This window comes from Penaeus monodon, chromosome 10, assembly GCF_015228065.2.
Source record: "Penaeus monodon isolate SGIC_2016 chromosome 10, NSTDA_Pmon_1, whole genome shotgun sequence".
Taxonomy (NCBI): Eukaryota; Metazoa; Arthropoda; class Malacostraca; order Decapoda; family Penaeidae; genus Penaeus; species Penaeus monodon.
This window is the reverse complement of record NC_051395.1, coordinates 13,037,493-13,051,395: the sequence shown is the minus strand read 5'-3', so window position 1 is coordinate 13,051,395 and position 13,903 is coordinate 13,037,493. Positions and strand designations below refer to the sequence as shown.

The window sequence follows — 13,903 nt, the reverse complement described above, 5'->3', positions numbered from 1 at the left end:
CGATAAAACACATTGGCAATAGTCTCACGCACCCACTCACTATATCCATCTCTGTCGTTCTATCTCTTCTACTCTGTCTCTGAAGAACAGAGGGAGGGTAAGGGGGAGGAGGGAAAGCATACATAGAAGGGTGTAAATGAAGTGGACAAAACAGCGAAGGTAACTGAATTGGAGCACAAGGGAGAGGGAGAAAAAGTAAAAATTAAATAAATAAATATAAAATAGAATGCTTAGTCCAACACTTGCTTTACATTTTCTTTCCTAATTATTGTTTTTCTTTATCTTTTTCTAAAATATGGTACATATGTATTGTTCCCTGCGTCTTTTCAAATGTCTTTGTAGCGAAAATAAACTTTCTTAAACCACATAACTTTTTGGCCTACCACTGGAATGTGAAGCCAGAGCGAGGATTTCTAAGGAGTTGTTGAATATACATTTATTTTAATTCTGTACATATTTCAGATAACTAGATAGACATCGGCTAATACTAATGATTTGTACAGATACATACAATGCCTTATATTCTATATGGAATGAAATGAGAAGAATGAGAGTAATAAAATGCTGACTTTTCACCAGCAATTACAATACCGTGACTGGTAGGAAGGTCAGTAATGCTGTCTCCTAACAGCGTTAGGAAAACGCTTCGAATACTGAATGTACATAAAGAGTTTATTTTTTCCAGTTTCACCCTTGTTTACAAAAAAGAAATAAATATTCCACATTTCAGTCTCATTCGCACAGTGTCCCTTTCATAAGAACTTAAAACTAAACACCAGGCAAAGAAAACACTAAAACACGATTCGCAAGTTAGTATGGCCTGAAGTCCCACCGTAGTTGCTGAGCCATGATCAAAACACTTAAAATGTGTCCACTGATAGTTTTTTTTTTACGGACCTTATACTCTTGCTCACATGTTCACTAAGGAAGACTGAATACACTCGAATACTGCTTTGAAATGCCTTAAGAGTTCGAAAGACTACCTCTCCTTTTCTCTGGGCTTCCTGGTCTCTTCGCTAAATGGTTCAGCGCGAAAGGTTTTTTTTCTTTCTTTCTTTCTTTCTTTCTTTCTCGAGTTGTGGAGACGGAGTCTACGTACCAATGAGAGCCGCTGAGAAACTGGATCCCGTGCCTACTTGCAGTGGCCTCCTGGGGGGATGAGATCATGAGCAATATGTATCTAAAGTTATTTGGTAGCTATATATACACATCACAGGTTAGAACTAAGTGATGATATATCGTTTGTGGCTACTGACTTCTCCATGGGAGAGTAGAAAAAATGTGTTCTGTTTTCAGTCAATTTTAACAATAGTCTTTTGATTATCACTGAAATTATGACTGTATTTACTGACACGGAAAATATGTCCAAAGAATAGGAGTAAGGTGGTCAGATGAGCGAAAGCAATGCGTCAGAAAAGTGCGGAAGAAAATGAGTGTAGGGCTAGCTATGAGATTTGCGGGCCGGGCCTTTCACTTATGGCCCGGCCTGTGTCAGCTTTTTATGGCCTGTCTCATTTGTTCTCTGACACTCGGTGCTTACCGTGGCGGTGGGATTGCCAGCAGGCGCTCCTGTAGCCGTGGTTTAAGCATCTCGCATAATCTCTTTACCAGCACGACGGCTGTGTTCTGCGGGTTTTGTCTCAGGAATTGCGTGTGCACACAATTCTCTAAGTAATGTACAAGTGTGGCGTTCGGCTCGCCCGCAATGCATGCAACACCTCTCTTCACGTTCTATGTTTGTATGATCTGCCATGAACAGTGGTAACCAGGCGCATTCTGTGCAGAATGACTTCGGTACCTCTGTGTTTATTTCAGAGAGTGCCAGTGGTTCATAGCCGGTGGCGTCTAGAGTACCAGCTGGCCGAGGGGGAGGATCCGTTTCCTCTCTGTGAAGCTGCAGGAGGAAGGAGGTTGCCATCACCGTACACTTCCTCCTAAGTAATTTTCGGCTTGATGTATATCATGGGATTAGGGGGCATACCCCTGCCAACTTCGGCTACTCTGTCAGCAAGCTCATTCCCTCTGATCTCTATGTGGCTGGGAACCCAGTTTATGATAATTCTTCTACCCTGTGCAAGAATCCTCTGTGCCAGTGTGAGGATGGTAGTCAGAAGGTAGATATTGTCAGTGGGTGAGCGCTGCTGAAGACAGTCGATGGCTCCTTTGGTGTCTGTGTGTATGACCACATGTCCTTCCCTCACGGACGTGTGGCTCAGTGCTCCCATGAGAGTGTAGGGAAGGTCTGGGATTTGAAAGGGAGAGCAAGATACTTTACCTAGAAAGGTTGTCGACGGCCACCAGGAGAGTGTTTCCCCTTCGCAGCATGATGTGGCCCGATAGTACCGCCGTGACAGAGCCCTCGCCGACGTTTCCCACCCACTCCAAACGTCGACTGAGGAAAACGAAGGAAATATTAATTATTCAGACGTTATCACTTGTGTAATTCTTGCCTAGGACATGCCATTAGGGAAAGAGAAAGTCAATTTTATGTGTAAATACCAAGGCAATTTGTTGGAAAGGCATTGTGAACATACGGAAGCAGATACGTAAACAGAAAGACAGGGGTTAAGCAAATATGACTAAATACCTGTCTCTGTCGCAAACAGTGACGCAGACGTAGACACGGATGTCTTTGAGAGGCTTGAGAGTGGAGTGCGGGGGGCCTCGAGGGTGGAGGACAAGGGACGCCGCCACCTGGTAAATCCCAGATTTAGTGACGGTAAATCCCCGTGCTCCACCACCACTCGCCGCTCGAAGGCTCCGGGGGCGAAAGTCTGTGGATTGGAGAACGGGAGAGATGTAGTGAATCTTCTCTAAGGTGGAGTTCATTTCTCGCCAGCAGTAAAAGAGTAAGAGACATCATGATAGCAATGTTGAATAAAGTCATCAAATTTTAACGCCAAACCTTTATTGCGCCAATAAGCATGACAAATAGTGATATCACATGATTCTAAGGAATAATCATCTCGACGAGAGATAGTCACCGGCGTTTATAATTACCATTCAAACAAACAATTAAAGAAGAGGAAAAGAAGAAATACAATACAAATACATAAGTACTCACGACGGTTAAAAGTATCGACGACTGAGAGCACTGAAGGGCGCAGAGTGGCTGGGTGAGGCAAGTGAGCTGTGAAGGCGACGTTAACACGGCTCCGTCTAGATTTCTCCACCCTCTCCACGATTCCGGAATATGTCACGGTGTCGTTGTGTTGCTGGAAGAACTCTGAAAATGAAATAAAGAAAAGTTACAGAGAGTGAAAAATATACTGATATTCCCGACGAAATGATGGTGAGGGAGAGGTTAAAAAGGTTTGCCATTTCTTATGTTTTCTTCTTATGCCGAAAGGTATTCGACAAAAATAATACGGAATCCAAAGATAAAAGATCTTACGGAGATTCCAGCAAACAAAGGAGAAAGCCAACACGGCACAGAACCTCCAACCTTACCCTCAGGAAATCCGTGATATAGGCCTCCATCTCCCCCGTGGAAAAGGAACCTCCGCTTTTCCGCGGGGACCTGGGGCCCCGGGCCCGGAGGACCCGGAGGACCTACCCTGGGCATGGGAATCGGTTTTGGGTTTTGTTTTTCATCTGCCGCCAGTGTTTTTGGCGCTCGGAATGGCGGGGAAACTGCGGAACGTCCCCTTTCGGGTTGGACGTGTGGGGGCTGGGGCAAAAATAAAGGTTTCATTTTTGAGAAGTAATTCGGAAGAAAAAAATTACATGTTTCTTTTACCCCTAATACTCCCTGTTTTTAATACCTTAAAAAAGTCAGGGAAAGCGTTGCTCAAGTATCCAGACTGAAAATTTGTTAAACATAGTCAGCTGTCAAACAAACGGGGAAAAAAGGGAAAAGGGGGGCCGGTGAAAAAATGAAAAAACGGAGAGATAAAAGAAATACGGATTGTTTTTTCTTTTGGGTTTATGGTGTTTTCATTTGTCTTGAGATTATCATTTAGGGTTTGTGGTTTGTAAAAAAAAACGTTCCAACTTAGAAGGAGAGGGAATTAGACGGATATAAAAAAGAACACGAATTATGATTTGCTTTTAAACAATGAACATAACACTTGTGGTTTTTTCGATTAAATTTGTTTTAGGGTTAAACACTTTTATAAAGTATATTTAGCCCACCCCACCCAAAAAACACACCCCCCCCAAAAACACCACACACACCCCACCCACACACACACACACACACACGCACACGGAACGCACACGCCACACACACACACAGGCACGCACGCACGCACGCACGCACACCCATACACGAAAACGCACACACAAAAAAACCCCCACACATACACAAACACACAACACACGCTTAACAACCGCACCCGCACACAAATTATGGTGTGTGTTGGTTTTGTTTATTTTTAATTTATATAATTTATATATATATATATTATATAATTTTAAAATTTATTTTTTATTATAATATAAATCTTTTTGTTATATATCTTTTTAATAGCTGTGTGTGATGTACATATTATATATATTATATATAATAATAAATAATTTATTATATATATTATATTATATTTATATCAATAAGGGTTTATGTATGTTTGAGAAAGCCGTGGACCTCCCCCACCCTTCGCCACCAATCGATCTTGCGTTTTTTTTTTTCCCACATTTACCATCGACACCCGAAATATTTTTGGTTTTGTCACTCAGTCTTGTCTCGGTTTGCTTTCCTCTTTTTCCATCCCGCCCCGCGAAGTTTTTCTCAATATTTACTTTCATCCAGCCCAATAAATTTTTAGTTTCCTTTTGTTCAAGTGTCCAACAGCCGGTTTTTAAAATTTATTTTTCAGCACTTCTCTTTTTTTCCATTTAAATGCGTGGGAAAAATGCGTAGCCCCAAATTTTCAAAATTTTCCCTTTTTCTTGTCATCTTTTAGCCCCCAACCCTCAAAAAATATGACCCCAATTGGGAAAAATTTAATGAGTTAATATCTAGCTTTGCCCGTAAGGTAATGCTTCAGTTTTTCCCAGATGTTATAGAGAAACTTGCGTTTTTGGCAATGGTTCTTACACTGGGGGAAATTTTTTATATTAAAACATAAATAAAAATATTAATATTAATAAAAATAAAATATATTAAAATATATATAATATTGTGTGTGGGGTGTGTGTGTGGGTGTGTTTTGTTGGTGTGTGGTTTTGTGTGGTTTTGTCTTTTGTTTGTTTGTGTGTGTGTGTGTTTGTGTGTGTGTTTTGGTGTGTTTCTGTGTTTTTGTGTGTGTTGTGTGTGTGTTTGTTTTTTTTAGGTTGCGGTAGTGTGCGTGAGTGTTGTGGTGTGTGGTGGGGTGTGTGGGGGTTGTGTGTGTGGTGTGTGTGTTTTTTGTTTGGTGTTTGTGTGTGTTGTGTGTGGGGTGTGTGTGGTTTTTTTGGTTTTTATTTGTGTTTGTGGTATGCATGTGTGTATGAAATGTAGCAAATGCAAAACACGCTGCCCCCCCCCCCAGCGGTCCCGGCCCCTCTTCTATCTCTCCATCCCATTCGTCCAAATTTGGACCCCTTCGACCCCCCCCCCCATCCCCCCCCCGGGTCCAGCCCGACCGGTCTGTACCCCTCGTCACGAAGGGTCTTTTTACGTTATGTGACCCTGGGTGAAAACAGTGGACTTTTGAGTATTATGCAACAGCAGACAGGATTTAGTCTTTATTTTTTTGGGGGGCAAAGTGGGGAGGGGGGGGGGATTCTCAAACTGGGTTACATTGCGCGATTTGCATTTCCCTTCAGTAGGGAAAGCAAGGGGAAAAAATGTAGGCTCGTCTTTTTTCATAAGAAAGAAAAGGACTATGTAAACAAAAAGAAATGTCGAAAAATATACGAAAATCGAAAAAATTACCAATAAAAAGGATTTTTCATTATAGAATAACCCAAAAAATTTGGTGACCAGAAGAAGTAGATAAAAATTCCCTAAAAAAGATTTTTAATTTTAGCTAATGTTCAATCTTAGAAAAAAAAAACTAAAAAAAACGTCTATAGCAATACGTAAAATATTAATCGCAAAAAATTTTTGTTTGTGGGAGGGGGCATGACGAATTAATAATTTTAGTAATTTGATTGAAATATTCAATTTTTTCGTGGTCAATAAATAAACAAAGACCAAAGAAAGCATGCCGAAAAACCCCTGGTGTGAAATTCATATTTTCAAAAATATTAAAGCTATAAAAACCCAAGAATAAACAATAAACCAAGAACGAAGGAAAAAGGTAAAAAATTTCGCAAAGTGAAAAAAACCAAAGAAAGGCGCTGAAATCTTCAAATTTGGAAAATGGCTAATCTTTATTCCTATTGATACCATGTGTATCAAACATAAAAAAACCTTTACGATTATATAGTAAATAGATTTTTGATTTTAGAAAAAATGGATTGAAAGTAGCAATAGTGATATGAGATGGATTTTTGTTTGTTTTATAAATTTGATAGAGGAAGATAGACTAAAAATAAGGAAAAAAGCTACCCAGAGGACAGACGGGAGAGGGGGAGAGAGACGTTAGACAGACGGGACAGCTATATGACAGGAGACTAGCAGTGGATAATAGACACAAAGCACTGTAACCCCCCCTTGCTAAGTGTCTTTTCCCGCCATTTTATAATTCTTTAGAAAATTAGTGATTTATCTTTTTAACCATTAGCTTCTTCCCGAGTAAGAATATACAAAACCACACACACACACACACACACACAACCAACACACACACACACACACCACAACATTAAAATTTTAAAATTTTTAAATATATATATTAAAATTATAAAAAATATATATTTGTTGTGTGGTTGTGCGCGCGCGCCACACACTTTACATACATGTATACATACCGTGTGGGTTGTTTTGTTGATTATTGATTTTTCACATATATTTTATTTGGAAAGTTGCCACCTAAATTAAAAGAAACTTTTTTTTTCAATAAAATGGATTTTGGAAAGTTTAATGAAAATATCTTTTTTTTTTTTTGCTTTCAAAAACGTGTTTTAAAAAACAATTGATAAAAATATTTTTTTTGGGATGAATTTGTTCAATCTCCATTTAGATGAGTAAAAAAGCCTTTTTAAAAATTTAAAAAACTTTTAATATTGTTTGTTTATCTTGATCATTTAAAAATTTTTTGCTCTGAATATAAACCCTTTTTTCCTATTTTTATAAATGTTTTATAATAATAAAATAAAGATATTTTTTGAGGGATTCTGCACCGCAAATATTGGATTTTCCCCTTTAGAATGATGCAGTTGATGTATATTACTTTTATGTCAATTAGTTATACGCTAAACACAAAAAAAAAAATTTATCCATTTCATTTTTAAGGAAAAGATAAAGCTAAGAATCGGGAAAAATAAATGATAAATAAAACAAATAAATGGTTAGAAATTTCCACTAATAAACGGATAAAAAAAGCGCAAATATATCCCGCGAAGTTTTTATACACAAAATGGGAATTTTTTAAAGATATTTTCTATAAAAAAGGGCCCTAGCACAAGACGATGATCAGGGTTTTTGTTTCACAAAGAATACACTTTTGCGTGTTGACACACAAGGTAAAAAGGAGGTCCTGTATGACGCAAAAATGACAGAAGAGTTTTCACCAGGACACAAACCTTGGGTCTCACCACACCGAGTAGGTATTGTTGTGCGCACATGGTAGAGACCAACAGCGTTGGCGAACACAGAAAATTTATGATGTTTTGCTTGCCTATTTAGGTTGGATAGATATCAGGCACCTTTTTATAACCCGCTGAAAGGTGGAATCATAGAAAATATTTAAAAGCAGATGTTTTTCTCTAACTAGAGAGAGAAAAAATAATAAGAAGTGATCCCTTCGCTTAGAAATCTATTTTACTACGCCAAAACTGCAGAATAAGAAAATAATAGGAATTAAAAAATTCATACCTTATTCTATATCATTTTCATTGATATCATATTTAAAATAAAAAAAAGTATATAGCAGCAGGGTTTTTTTTGTTATTGTACAGAAGTAAATAGTAGAAGTTTAGTAGATCATCCTTATTAGCATTCTCCATCATTTTTTATGATAAATATTTACTGTCGTCATTTTTATCATTTCTTTTCTATGTACAATGTTTGTTATTTCAAATCATTATTGTTTTATTACAATATCATATTGTTTTATTAAAAAATCATTATTGTTTTTTTCTTAAATTTTGTTAATTATGTTGGTATTGTAACAAAGACGAAATTGTTTTCTTTTGGTTTTTGACATCTATTGTTTGTTATTATAACAAACGCACCGAAAAGTCCCCCCACCTCACCCCCGGGTGCTCCCGCCACATTCTGGAGGGCCCCAAGGGATTGCTTCCCCGCGCTATCCGGGGGTGGTCCCCCGAAATAAAAATGAAAAGGTGTGAAGTATAATCATGAGAAGGGAGGCGTACAGAATGAGCTTCAGAAAAGGCACTTTTTAATTTTACGGAGGTACCACCTAAAATAATACGTTTAGGGAAAAGTGGGTTTTTATTATATTAATAAGATAAGAAAGGAATATTTTTAACATTTAATTTTTTTTAAGGGCAAAATCAAAAAAGGGAAAAAGTTTTTCCTTTCAAGGCGTGAAACATAAAAAAAAAATATTACGTGGTTTCTTATAAAAGTAAAATAAATAAAAATAATATTTTTATTTAAAATAGGTTTTGTTGTTTGTGGGTTTTTGTGTTTGGTTCATACAACCCACACCACCCCAAATCACAAACCACACACACCCCACTTTGAAATTAAAAATGGTTTTTTTATTAAATTATAAAATAGTTTTTATTTTATTAAATTTTTATTTAAAAAAAAAACTTTTAACATTTAAGAAAAGAAATAACAAAGATTTCCAAAAGTAAAAAAAGGGGAAAAAAGGTCAAATAGGATAATAATACCCCCTTACTAAAAATTTTTAGAAAATCTTTAATAAAAATAAATAAATTTTTAAATATTATTTTAAATATTTAATAAATAAAAAAAAAAAAACAAAATATAGTAATTTTAAAAATTTACAAAAATAACTATTGTAATGTATGGGGAAAAGGGGGGAAAAAAGGGTTGTTTTTTATGTCTTTCTTTTTTTTTTTTTTTTTTTTTTTTTTATTTTTTTTTTTTTTCTTTTTTTTTTTTTTTTTTTTTAATTTTTATTATATATTATATATAATATATTTTTTTTTTAAAATAAAATAATATCATTTAATAATAATTTTTTGTTATGTTTGTTGGGTATACACCACACACACACAATAAAAAAAAAAAAAAAAACAAAAAAAAAAAAAAAAAAAAAAAAAACAATTAATATAAATAATAATAATTTTTTAATTTTAAAAATAATATAATTAACAATTATATATAATATATTATTATTTTTTAATTTAATATAAAAATAAAAAATAATATATATATTATTTTTTTTTTTTTTTTTCTTTCCACAATTATTATAAAATAAATAAAAATTAATAAATAAATTTAAAAGGTTTGGTTGTGTTGTGTTTTGGGTTTGGGTTTTGGGTTGTTCTGGGGTTGGGGTGTTTGGGGTTGGGGGGGTTTTTTATATTTTTTAAATTTGGTGGGATTTTTTAAGGGAAAAGAAAATTTTTTAAAATTTTAAAATTTTTTTTTTTTTTAATTAAAAGGCTTAGAAATTGAAAAGAAAGAAGGGAAAAAAAACAACACAACACACAAGAAAAAAAAAGAAAAAGTAAAAAAAACAAAAAAAAAAGTTAAAAAAGATAAAAGAGAAAAGAGCAAGAAATGTTTAAAAAAGGGAAAAAAAGAATATAATGTAAAATTGCGGGGCGTTTTCCTCTATTTTAATTTAAGTGAAAATTAATAACAATGGGGATGGATTATGAAGAGCTTTTTTTTTTTTTTTTTTTTTTTTTTTTTTTTTTTGGGGGGGGGGGGGGGGGGGGGGGGGGGGGGGGGGAAAGAAAAATTTTTTTCCAAAGGGTGGGAAAAAATTAAAAAAGTGGGGGATGGTTTTTCCCCTTTTTTCCCAAAAATTCAAAAATTTTTTTGGTTTTTTTTTTACGGGGGGGGCAAAAGTTGGGTTTTCCAAAACCCGGTAAAAATGTTTTTTTTTTGGGTTTTTTTTGTTGTTAATTTCTTCTTTTTTTAAAAATAAAAATTATTAGATTAAATGATAATAAGATAAAAAGTAGCAATGATAATGAAAGATAATAATAGTTAAACAAAAGTAATGATAATGTAAAAATTTTGTCATGATCAGTATCATAATTTTATTATAAAGATGAAAAAGTAAAACAATAGCAGTGGCACTTATGATAGTAGTTTTTTTTTTCTTTCTTTCTTTCTTTTTTATTATGTGATCAAGCAGTAAAATTTAAGGGGGGAAGTGAAGTACGAACGCAGCATTTAAATGGCTTTAAAGAAATTGATCACGACATTGTCCCACACTATCTGCTTTTAGGAGCGAGAGTAAAAATTCTTTTAAATGCGGCAAAAAAAGGCTCAGAATTTGGGAACGAGAGTAAAGGGTTTCTTCGATACCTAAATCTCTGGATAAAGATAGGAAAAAGAAAAATTAAAATTAGATAGGGGAGTATGACGCCTTATTTATCCGGCCTCAGAAATCGGTCACAAAAGAGAGAGAGAGAGGAAACCCCCCCCCCCAAACAACACACAACACACCCCAAAAAGGAAAAAAGAGAGAGAGAGAGAGAGAGAAGGAGAATAGGAGAAGGGGGAAGACAAAGACAGAGAATGAGAGAGGGGAAGAAAAAGAGACAGAGAGGGGGTGCGGTGAGAGAGAGAAGGGAAAGGAAAAAAAAAGGGAGTAAAATTTTGTTTGGATGAGTGCGCCGGTCTTTCTTGTTTTTCTCATTTTTTAACTGTAAGTGAAAGGATTTTTGGGGTACCCATTGGTCTTTTAGAGTCGTATAAAAAAGCACCCTATGAGTGATCAGCGTGATTATAGTGATGTCCTTTTCGTTTAAGGGTAACGGGGCATGTTGTTTCCTTTAATTTATGTTTTTAAATTTTCTTTTTAAGACATCGTCGGAAAAACAAAATGTTTTTTTTATCTTTAATATTTCCCCATATTCAAGCCCATCACGTCAGGCCATCTTTACAAGGGCGGATCACAGAAGAATTGATATACAAACATGTCCAAAATTTCCCAGCCGCTACGGTTTTTTGTGAGTCTATGGACAATTGTTTTTTCTAGCTGATAAACTATAAACGCGGGGTGGAGGAATAATCATAAGTTTAAAGTATGTTAATTTTATCATAATTTTCAAAAAAGAAATTGACGCATTGCTGATAAACGCAAACGGATTCCGGTTAAAACAGATATAAATAAGCAGTATGAGTAACATGTTTAAATAACCACAGAGAATTAAAAATATGGTGTATCGTTATTTTGCGTAGAATACTGATATACGTGCAGTCCCCATTAACGTGATTCGTAAAATGATGATACAGAGGGATGAGTTATTTTTTCAGTCCTAATTTCGATAATAAGTTTAAATTCCATGAATAAATTTAATACGGAAGAGAGTTAGAAAGGGCTCGGGCCCATGTAAAAAAGTTTTTCTTAAATATGTGAATGATTCAACAGTAAATTTAAAGTCATTGCATATATTGACTTCCAAACATTAAATTGTGAAATATTATTTGGGTTTAAATTTTATCTTTAGAGAGATTGTTTATAACCAGCCACATCATAGCCACAAGTAAAGGATAAAGGGTGGAAAAGAGAGAATCAGGAAAGAAAAAAGAAGAGGCGTGTTTTTAAGTTTCTGCATATATACTGTGTATATTTTGTTGTTGGTGTGGTGGTGTGGTGTGTTGGTGTGTGTTGTGTGTGTGTGGTGTGTGTGGGTGTGTTGTGTGTGTGTGTGTGCTTGTTGGTGCGTTGGGGGTTTGTGGGGGGGTGTGTTTTGTCATATCTTATGTATAACATCTATCATTAATCTATCATCTCTTTATAATTTTTTCTATCTATCTATATATAAATAAATATATTGGTTTTTTTATGTTGGGTGGGGTGTGTGGTGTGTGTGGTGTGTGTTGGGGTTTTGTGTTGTGTGTGTGTGTGGTGGTGGGGTGTGTGTTTGGGGTTGGTGTGTGTGTGTTTTTTGTGGTGTTGTTGTGGTGTTGTGTGTGTGTGGTGTGGTTGGGTTTTGTGTTTTATTTATTATATTTATAATATATATTAAAAATATATATAAAATATATATATATATATTATGTATGTATGTAGTATGTAGTAGTAGTGTGTATGTATGTATATGTATGTATTTAAATATATATATATATATATATATATATATTAAAAATATTATATATATATATATTATATTTTTTTTTTGGGGGGTGTGGTTTTGTTGGGGCATGTTTACGTAATTTTTGTGAATTATGCTTTCGCGCGTACTGTACAAAGGGGCCCGAGAAAGAGCAGTTCTGATAGTCTCCCGTGCCCCGGGGGAAATTTTTCGTGGGAGGCGACGCTCATCCGCAAGGGGCGGCCCTTCACCCTCGGCGCATGAGGCAAGCCCCGGGTTGCGTGGCCCAGGGGGCCCCACAGCGAGTCCTGGTGCGAGGCAAGACGCGACGCTGGGAGAAGGCCCCGGGCGCGGCGGTTGTGGGGGCGCTCGGAGTAATGGACGGCACTCCCCGTGGCGCCCCTATAATGAAGGGCGCAAACCTTGACAGGACGGGGAGGACGTGGGAGAGACCTCTGATTTCATCAAGGTCGCCCCGCCGAAGGGGATGTATTACATCAAACCTTTGGGTTGTTTTTTGGTTTGGGCGACGACCCGCGCCCCAGAAAAATAAGAATGGACGGGTGAGTTCCCAGACGATCACGTTTCCCGAAAATTTTACGTCCACAGCCTTGCAGCGGGGGTTCTATGTTCTTTGCATGAGAAAAATCTTTCAATTTACATTTTACACCCTTTAAAATAAACAAACAGCAGAAAAACGCAGGGCACCGATGGCAGACCCAAATAACAAACTGAGTGCATAAACATCGCAAATGCTGCATAAATATACGTTCCACACACATGAAAACCAAACCCACGTACATCTACACAAAAAGGACAATACGATTATCCGTTTATAGTAGCCAAAAAAAGAACAATACCCCCGGAAAAAATTTTACAAATCCTGTTAGGCCAGGGTTTACAAATCCGCAATATATATGTGATTGATTTGCACGTAGTTCGGGGGGCGATCAGCCCGGGCGTAATGGGGAATAAAATGAAAAAAATATAGGGAGGGGGATGCCCAGGGAAAATGATCTGTCCAGGAATTAGTTTTAAAAAAGATTTTTCATAAAAGAAAATAATATAAAAAAAAAAATGCAAACGGAACGGAGATAAAATTTTTGAAACCAAATTTTTAATTGTTTTGTTATAAAATTAATTTTTATAGTTCATTATCATCATAAACATATTATTATTCTTTTCATTATTGGATTTACTCTGCATTGCATTAATATTTCATTAATATTATTTTTATCATTAAAGTTAATATCATTCTTTAAAATTATAATAATAATTTTTATTATTATTTTTATTTTTTTTTTTATTTTTATTTTTTTTATTATTATTATCATTTTCATTAATGTATTATTTTTTATTATCATTATTTATTTATGTTATATTATTATTATTTTTTATATTATTTATTATTTATTTTTTTTGTTGTTTTTACCGTCATCATTTTTTTTTTAAAAATTTTTTTAAATTTTCATTATATTTATTTTATTTCAATGATCATATTTTATTTGTTGGATCGTATTTTCATTTTATTTTTCATAATGACATTATTATAAATTTTTATTGTTCACGTCAGGGATCATTATATCATTTTTATTTTCACATTATTTTTATTATTATTATTTTTTCTTATTATTATTTTCATTATAATGCCCATTTT

The 13,903-nt window shown here is 35.1% G+C and overlaps 1 pseudogene; it reads right to left on the bottom strand.

Annotated features, from left to right (window-relative positions):
• Nucleotides 1-1,071: 1,071 nt before the first annotated feature.
• LOC119577533 overlaps nucleotides 1,072-13,903 on the bottom strand; it is a 15,827-nt pseudogene continuing 2,995 nt past the window's right edge.